Source organism: Nannospalax galili, unplaced genomic scaffold (assembly GCF_000622305.1).
Source record: "Nannospalax galili isolate Female #2095 unplaced genomic scaffold, S.galili_v1.0 scaffold898, whole genome shotgun sequence".
Taxonomy (NCBI): Eukaryota; Metazoa; Chordata; class Mammalia; order Rodentia; family Spalacidae; genus Nannospalax; species Nannospalax galili.
This window is the reverse complement of record NW_008342399.1, coordinates 1,073,202-1,081,759: the sequence shown is the minus strand read 5'-3', so window position 1 is coordinate 1,081,759 and position 8,558 is coordinate 1,073,202. Positions and strand designations below refer to the sequence as shown.

At 40.0% G+C, this 8,558-nt stretch overlaps 1 pseudogene; it reads right to left on the bottom strand.

Annotated features, from left to right (window-relative positions):
• Nucleotides 1–8,558, bottom strand: part of LOC103738481 — a 51,987-nt pseudogene that overhangs the window by 4,132 nt on the left and 39,297 nt on the right.

Below are 8,558 nucleotides of genomic sequence, written 5' to 3'. Positions count from 1 at the left end.
CCAGTTTGTCCATAGGCAAAAACAGTTGGATTATAGCCCTCAGTGAGTGACAACACTAGGGGCTTTATACGTGCATTATAAACTTCATCTTGAGTGGAATTTTTGCCAAAAACAAGAAAAAGCTATTTCCAGAGAGAGCGATATGTATGTTGAAAGAAAATAGACAGTGACTGTCCTGCCTCATTAGATAGAATAGAGGAAACTATCTTAGTTCTGGATGACTCTCTCCCCATTACCCTCCCTATACTTCTCCCAGTAAGCAGTCCATGAAGTTCTTTTAGATCCCTCAAAATAAGTTTTTTTTTGTTTGTCTGTTTGTTTTGTTTTGTTTTTTGCTTAGGTGAGTGTGAGAGTGCACATTTTTTCTTAGTTATAACTAGATGACCAAAGACTTCCTGATAGACATTCCAGTTCGAAGAATAGGGGTTATAGCAATGAACAAAACAGACAACAATCCCTACTTTCTGAGCATTGGTATTCTAGATGAGGGAAAAGTTTGGTAAGTGTGTAATGGCTCAGATGGCTCAGAGCCTAATGATGTAGAGAACAGTCAAATGTGTGTCAGACCTCACTGGTGAGGATGTGAAGGTGAGTAATGATGAAGACGGACCAGGATGGCCACTGTGGTCTTCAGAAGCACATTTGATCTCATAACTGTTCGAGAGATTTAGAAGTATCTGGTGACTGAGTGGAGGGTGAAGAGGGCACAGACAATCAAACCCCATTTGTGTCTTCCCTTTAACACGGCAGCTGACATGGAAGACTGGGTTCTGGATATTGATGAAGCCTTCCTCAGTTGGAGCTTGCTACTTAAAAATTCTGATTTTGGAGGCTAGAGAGATGGCTCAGTGGTTAAGAACACTGGTTACTCTTATAGAGGACCCAGGTTTGGGTTCTAGCACCCACATGGTAACTAACAACCAACTAACTCCAGTTCCCCTCTGATGCCCTCTTCTGGCCTCTGCCCTGTACATGATGCACATACATACTTGCAGGCAAGCAGTCATACACATAAAAAAATAAAAATAAGTCTTGAAAAGATTTTGGGGGGCTGGAGAGATAACTCAATGGTTAAGAGCACTGGCTACTCTCACAAAGGACCCGGGTTCAATTCCCGGTACCCACATGGTGGCTAAGAACCGTCTGTATCTCCAGTTCCAGAGAATCCAACACCATCTGACATCTGGGCATTCATTGTATGACACAGGTGAACTTACATGCAGGCAATACACTTATACACAAAATTTTAAAAGTTAATAAAAAGATTGGTTCAGAGCTGTTCTTAAAATTTTTTTCCTTCTGTGGATGTTTCTCAGTTACGTTTCCTTCTGTTTCTCAACTTCCATTCATTAGTTCAAATACCCATCTATTCCCTGTTCTGACCTGTGAGAATGGGGATTAGATTCCTATTAGGCATATCACAGGTATATTTTCAGGTTACTTAGCTTGGCACATAATTAATGCTTTGAAATGCTTTGAGCTGTCCCAACTAGGGTTTCCTGAAGTCCTTATCTAGGCCCCAAATTTCCTATCTCCTATCTGCTGCCCAATGCAGGGGCCTCTAAAAGTTAAAAATTCAGTACTCAGGAGGTAAAGGCAGAAGGATCAGAAGTTCAAGGTCAGCCTTGGCTAGCTACATAGGATGTTTAAGGTCAGCCTTGGCTACATGAGACTCTTGTCTCCAAAGAAAAATTAATGATATTAAGAATTCACCCTTGTCGTATTTGAATGCAGAGTAGACACGTGTGGCTAGTGGTTGCCATATTGGCTAACTCAGAGAACATTTCCATCATTATACATTTTATAAGCCTTAGCCCTTTGTATCCTATTTGATCTTTTCACTGTTTGAGGCCTGGATCCAAACCTTTGATTTTGGTCCGAGGTGCTCACTTGACAGCCACTGGCTTTGGTCTTTCCTGGTTCTAACGAGATTTACAAAGAAACAGAGCCAGTAGGATAGCTATAGATACATGTATCAATGTATGCACATGTGTATTATCTATCTACAAGAGAGGACTTAGGGAGACTGGCTCATGCAATCATGAAGACTGAGAAGTCTAACAATTAGCTGTCTATAAGCTGGAGAGCTAGGAAACTTGCTAATAGGGCTCAGTCCAAATCAAAAGGACTTGGAACCAAGTCCAAAGCCAACAGTAACATTTAATCTGAGGCTGAAGACCCCTAGTGAAAGTTCTGGAATCTGAAGTCTGGAAAACATTGGGAGTTCTGAAGCCCAAAGGCAAGCAAAGAGTTTCTCAGCCCCAGCAAAGGGTGTGAGGCAAAATTCATCTTTTTCCTGTTGCTGTTCTCTTCAGGCCTTCAGCCAACCATCCCCCCAGGGATGAGCTCTTTTTCATGTGGATCCTGGAACCCTCCTGTGCTGGATAGCTTTAGTGTCAATTTGACACACCTGGGTTGAGGGAGCCTCAACTGGGGAATTGCCTCTATTGGATTGGCCTGTGGCCGTGTCTGAGGAGCATCTTCTTGGTGAGTAATGTGGGAGCAAAAGTTTGTTCTTCACAACAATGAAGAACAAACTAGGACACTTCCTCCCAGGCAGACTCAGAAGTAATGCTTTACCAGCTACCTAGTTATCACTTTATCCACACCCTATCTTATGGAGACCTGTTAGCATTCTGTTTAGTCACTACAAGCTGTGTGCCCTGAGTGCCTGGGGTTGCCACAACATTGGTGGACTAGGCAGCCTCTGCTCTCTTAAGGCTTATTACTTGAAGACAGCCATCATCATGACCTAGGTCTTACCACTTTCTTCCTTTATTAGAAATGCTTGGTCAAAATGCTTGGTCAACCTGTCCAGATAGAATGTAATCAAAAGAAATCCTCTCACTTATTTCCATTTTTGTATGTCTAAGTGCTTTTGAAAATAAGGGCTAAAGTTAATCAGAGACTGCTGTAGATTTACCTGTGCATGTTTCTGTCTGCATGTGCATGTGACATAACACATATGTGGAGGTCAGAGGACAACTTAGAAGAGTTGGTTCTCTTCTTCCACCATGTGGGTCCCAGGGATTGAACTCAGACAAGTGCCTTTACCAGCAAAGCCATCTCCCTGGCCCCCATGGACTTTATTTTTGACATGAGAAGATAAGAAAGAATTTAGGAGGGGGGGAAGAATGTTTCTGCTTTTGACACTGCAATGTTTAATGAAAAGCCCAGCCCTGAACCTAGACCTAACATTTACTTTGGCTTGGAAGGGGAACTGAGCCTGAGTCCTCTGCAAGAGCATCCTGTGCTTTTAATTGCTGAGCCATCTCTCCTCCCCCTACACACACACCTTCTCTAAGAGGGATCTTAAGTTTGGGAAAGTTGATTAAGCACCACCTAGTTTGGATTATGAAAGACCATTCCCAGTAAGCAAATTGTTACCAAACCAGGTCTATTTTGCCCATCATGCAACCTGTCAATTAGTGAAACACTAAGTTTTACAAAAGGAGGAATTTGTTCACAAGGCAGCCAAGCATATGAGATGGGAGAGAAGTTCTGAAATGTGCCTTCCTGAGGACAGCATTTAGGGGCATTTATGGATAAAGAAGCAGGATGATCTAAGACTTTGGGAAAGGGTGATTGGGGATGGCATCAGTGGTTGGCACACACAATGGACCCTTATGCCTCTTCATGGGACACATGTTCACAAAATGGCTGCATTACCATGATTTGAGGGTGGTATTTTGGCCCTCTGATATCAGAAAGTCACCCACTAGACACCTGTACAGGCCCAAGCAAGGAGTTGATAGTTTCAGCAAAAATGGCCTTGAAGTCTGTGTAACCAGGCAACCGTTGTCATCGTGGCAGACACAGCAGAACAAAGCTAATGGAAGAGTAATGATATGCTCAGCTGCATTACCTCAAAGAATGATCTTTAAAGTCAACTAAAAGAAAATATCTAAAGACAAATGAAGCTGTGGGCAGAGGGGTGGGGGTCAGGTTTTCTTTCAGAATCCTGGCATACCAAGTCCTTCCTAGCTTCTTTGTATTGCTTAAGGCCTAGGCTGCATCTTTATTTTCATCTTACCCTCCAGTTTTCACCAATAAGATGCTTATGCTTTGGCCAAAGTAAATTATTCTTTTAAAATTTATTAATTTTTAATTTTAATTGACAAAATATTTTTATTTTTTCATTTTAAATATTTTTATTGAGTTTTGTGTATTTCATATAATAGATCTTAATCAAATTTAGACCCCCTTCCCTGCTTCTCACCCTCTCTTAGCCCCCCGCACACCAGATTTCAGGTATTCTGTCATACATGTTAAGTCCTATCTGGTCAAGCATTTCTATTCTGGTATCCCTTGGTGCAAGTTCATCCTCTGGAGTCTAGTCAGCCTATCCAGAGTCAATCCTTTAAAGAAGATCTACTCTCCCTCACCCCACAGTAATCATTTGCCAGTAGTTCCTTGACTAGGGTTAGGGCCTGCTGCCCATTCCCCTGGCTCCATGCTGTGTTTTTGTCTGACTGAGTTGGCATGGGTCTTGTGCATGCTGCCACCATTGCTGCAAGTTCATATGAACAAGTTTCCAGTGGCCTGAAAATCTCTGTTTCCTTATGTTCTTGCACCAAGCCTGGCTCTTACAATTTTTCTGCTCCCCTTTCCGCAGTGGTCCCTGAGCCATGGGTGAGTGAGGTTTAATATAGGAGTCCTATACAGTGACATGTACTCTGCAGTCTCTTACTCTCTAAAACTTAGCCAATGTGGCCTTCTGTGTTCATTGCACTTTGTTATATGAGGAAACTTTGCTGGTGAGAGTTGAGGAATGTATTAGTATTCTCTCTACCCCCATTCCGCTATGTTCTGTGTCGGCATAGAGGTTCCATTGTAGATATGTCACTTAGGGCTGAGCATGTCTCAGACATATATTTTCTGTTTGTGACCAGTTGTGGAACTCTGCAACAACCCCCACCAGTTGCAAAATGAAGCTTCTTTGATTAGTGGTGTATAGTACATTTGTCTATAAATATAAAAATCCATATTTAGCATACAGTAAGAAATTTCATTTGTCTAGAGATATGACAGAGGATCTATGGCCTCTCCAGCCATGTGTATTTGGCTCTATTTACAGTGCCACCCATGAGTTCCCTCCCATTGGGAGGGCTCCAAGTCTGATTAGATAGCTGTTGATTACCCCCTAGATAACAGTGCCACTACTGCACCAGTAGAGGTAGTTTGCTGTGCCAGTCATTGTGGTTAGTAGGCTTTAGAGCTGGGCTGCACCATTGATTGATTTTCTCCCTTAGCAGCTTTAGAACAATGAGATCTAGTCTTTGGGAGAAGGTTTCCAGGTCAGTTCCAGCTCCATTTCTCCAAGTCCTGTGTCTGAAGTATGTCCTGTCTTCAGCAGTAGGGTCTTACCTTCAAGTTCTGGGAGGTAACCAAGAATTGTGGTGACAGCCTGTGTTATTTTGGGAGTCTCTTGGACTACTCTGACCAATAACTCAAAAGGAGGTTTCTCCTGTCTGGCACTGTGTTCCTTGTTATATAGCCTTCAAGTATATAACATACTAATGTACAGATACTGTATGTGTTTTTTTCAGGGAGTTTTGAGTTAATATATTTCCCTCTGGCTTTTTATGCCACCTGAGCTTTATTTATCGCTCCTTCCTCTCTCCCTGTCTAACCACCCCCCAGTTTAAGTACCACCATTTTCTCCTTGATAGTACCTGTCTCCTATTACCCCCCCCCTTTTGAGTTTCTTTTTCCCCTTTATCCCCAGGGTTCCTTGTTTAATATTCCCACTTTCCCCATTTCCCCCTTGGTAATATCCATTCCCTACTATCCCCCTCTTTCCAGCTCCTTCCTTCCCCTTACTTCTGTGTTTCCTTTCCATTTTCCTGGCTCCTGCTCTTACTTACATCAGAATATATACTCACATATAAGGTATTGGTACTACGATCCACAAATGAGGGAGAACGTATGTCAATTGCTTTTCTGAGTCTGTGTTACTTTGCTTAGTATAACAGTTTCTAGTTCCATTCATTTATCTGCAAATTTCATAATTTCATCTTTCCTTACCACTGAGTAGAACTCAATTGTGTAAATGTATCACATTTTCATTATCTATTCATCAGATGAGAAACATTTAGGTTGTTTCCATTTCATAGCTATTGTGAAAAGAGCAACAACACACATGGATATACAAGTACCTTTACAGTAGGATGAATCCTTTGAGTATATGCCAAGAAGTGTTTTTATTTAAAAAAATTTTTTTTTATTTTTATTTTTTTGTGTATGAATGTATAGCCTGCATGTGTATAAATGCATCTGTGTCATGCAATGCCAAAGGAGGTCAGAAGAGGGCATCAGATCCCCTGGAACTGGAGTTCTGTTAGCCATCATGTGGGTGCTTTGGTCCTCTGCAAGAGCAGCCAGTGCTCTTAACCACTGAGCCAACAAGATAATTTTAAATAGGCAACCTCCACATAGGGCCCAAGATTCTAAGGTTCACAGTGGGCAGTGAACCCTTCTTTTCTCCTTTCCCTAGCCATCTGGAGGCCCCCTCAGGAGACATTCACAAATACGTGCTTATATATGCACATTTCTGTGTGACTGGAGATGCTTAATCTATATATCACTTAAATCTACATATAGATTTTTCCCAATGTAGTTGAAAAATACAAATATGATATGGTCTATATTGCTTAAACATTTATTAACACAGCATAACTATAGATCTGTATCAGAACTTATAGAGCTTCCTTTTATAAAATACGTAACATTTTTTTCTGGTAGTACAAAAGACAACTTTCACGTCAAAGGAGATAAGAAATAGTTTATTCTGGAACCAAATATGAGTGACCATGGCTCAGGAACACAAATCTAGGTCACCTCAAATTCCATGTTCCAATTTGGTAACAGTTTCCTGAACTTTTTTTTAAAATTAAAAAAAAAAATTTTTATGTGTACCATGAACACATGGAGATTAAACAACACACTCCGAAATGATGAATGGGTCAAAAGAGAAATTAAGAAAGAAATAAAAGTATTCCTGGAACTAAATGAAAAGGACAATACAATGCAACAAAACCTCTGGGACACGCTGAAAGCGGTTCTTAGTGGGAAGTTTATAGCTCTTCGTGCCTACATCAAAAAATCGGAAAGAACACAAATAAATGACTTAACATTGCAACTCAACACACTTGAAAAAAATAAATGACTTAACAGTGCAACTCAACACACTTGAAAAGCAACAGCAAACAAAACCCAAACCCTGCAGACAAGAAGAAATAACAAAAATCAGAGCAGAAATCAATGAAATTGAATCAAAGAAAACAATACAAAGAATTAACAAATCCAAGAGCTGGTTCTTTGAAAAGATAAACAAGATTGACAGACTGCTAGCCCAGTTAACCAAAAGATAGAAAGAGCACCTCCAGATCAAGAAAATAGTGATGAAAGGGGACACATCAAACAGACACCAGAAAGATACAGAACATTATAAGGGAATACTTTAAAAACCTATATGCTACCAAATTCGAAAACCTAAAAGAAATGGATGCATATCTAAAGGCATGGGAACCACCAAAAGTAAACCAAGAAAAGATTACAGCTTAAACAGACCCATAACACAAAAAGAAATTGAAACAGTAATACGAAACCTCCCGACTAAAAAAAGCCCAGGACCAGATGGATTTACATCAGAATTCAATCAGACATTTAAAGAAGATCTGCATCCAATACTACTTAATTTATTCAAAAAAATAGAAATGGAGAGAGAACTTCCAAATTCCTTCTATGAAGTCAGCAACACTCTAATACCAAAGCCAGGTAAAGATACAACCTAAAAAGAAAACTATAGACCCATATCCTTAATGAACATAGATGCAAAAATTCTCAACATGATACTTATAAACCGCATACAGACACACATCAAAAAAATCATCCACCATGATCAAGTCAGCTTTATCCCAGAGATGCAGGGATGGTTTAATATACATAAGTCAATAAACGTCATAAAGCATATAAATGGGCTCAAAGATAAGAACCACATAGTCATATAAATAGATTCAGAGAAGGCCTTTGACAAAATTCAACATGCGTTTATGTTCAATGTCACAGAGAAAACTGAACTGGAGGGAACATTGCTCAACATATTTAAAGCCATATAAAACAAACCCACAAGCAACATTATTCTAAATGGAGAAAAACTGGAAGCATTCCCATTGAAATCGGGAACCAGACAAGACTGTCCACTATCCCCACTTCTCTTTAACATAGTATTTGAAGCTCTTGCAAGAGCAATAAGACAAGAGCAGGAAATTAAAGGAGTAATAATTGAAAAAGAAGAGATCAAATTATCCCTTTTTGCAGATGATATGATATTATATCTAAGGGACGCCAAAAATCCCACCAGAAAACTCCTAGAAATTATTAACATGTTCAGTAAAGTGGCAGGTTACAAAATTAACCTAAAATGTCTATAGCCTTTCTATATGCCAATATCAAACAATCGGAGAAAGAACACATGGAAACACCCCCGTTCGTAATAGCTGAAAAAAAAAAAATTCTCGGAATAAACCTGACCAAAAAGATTAAAGACCTCTACA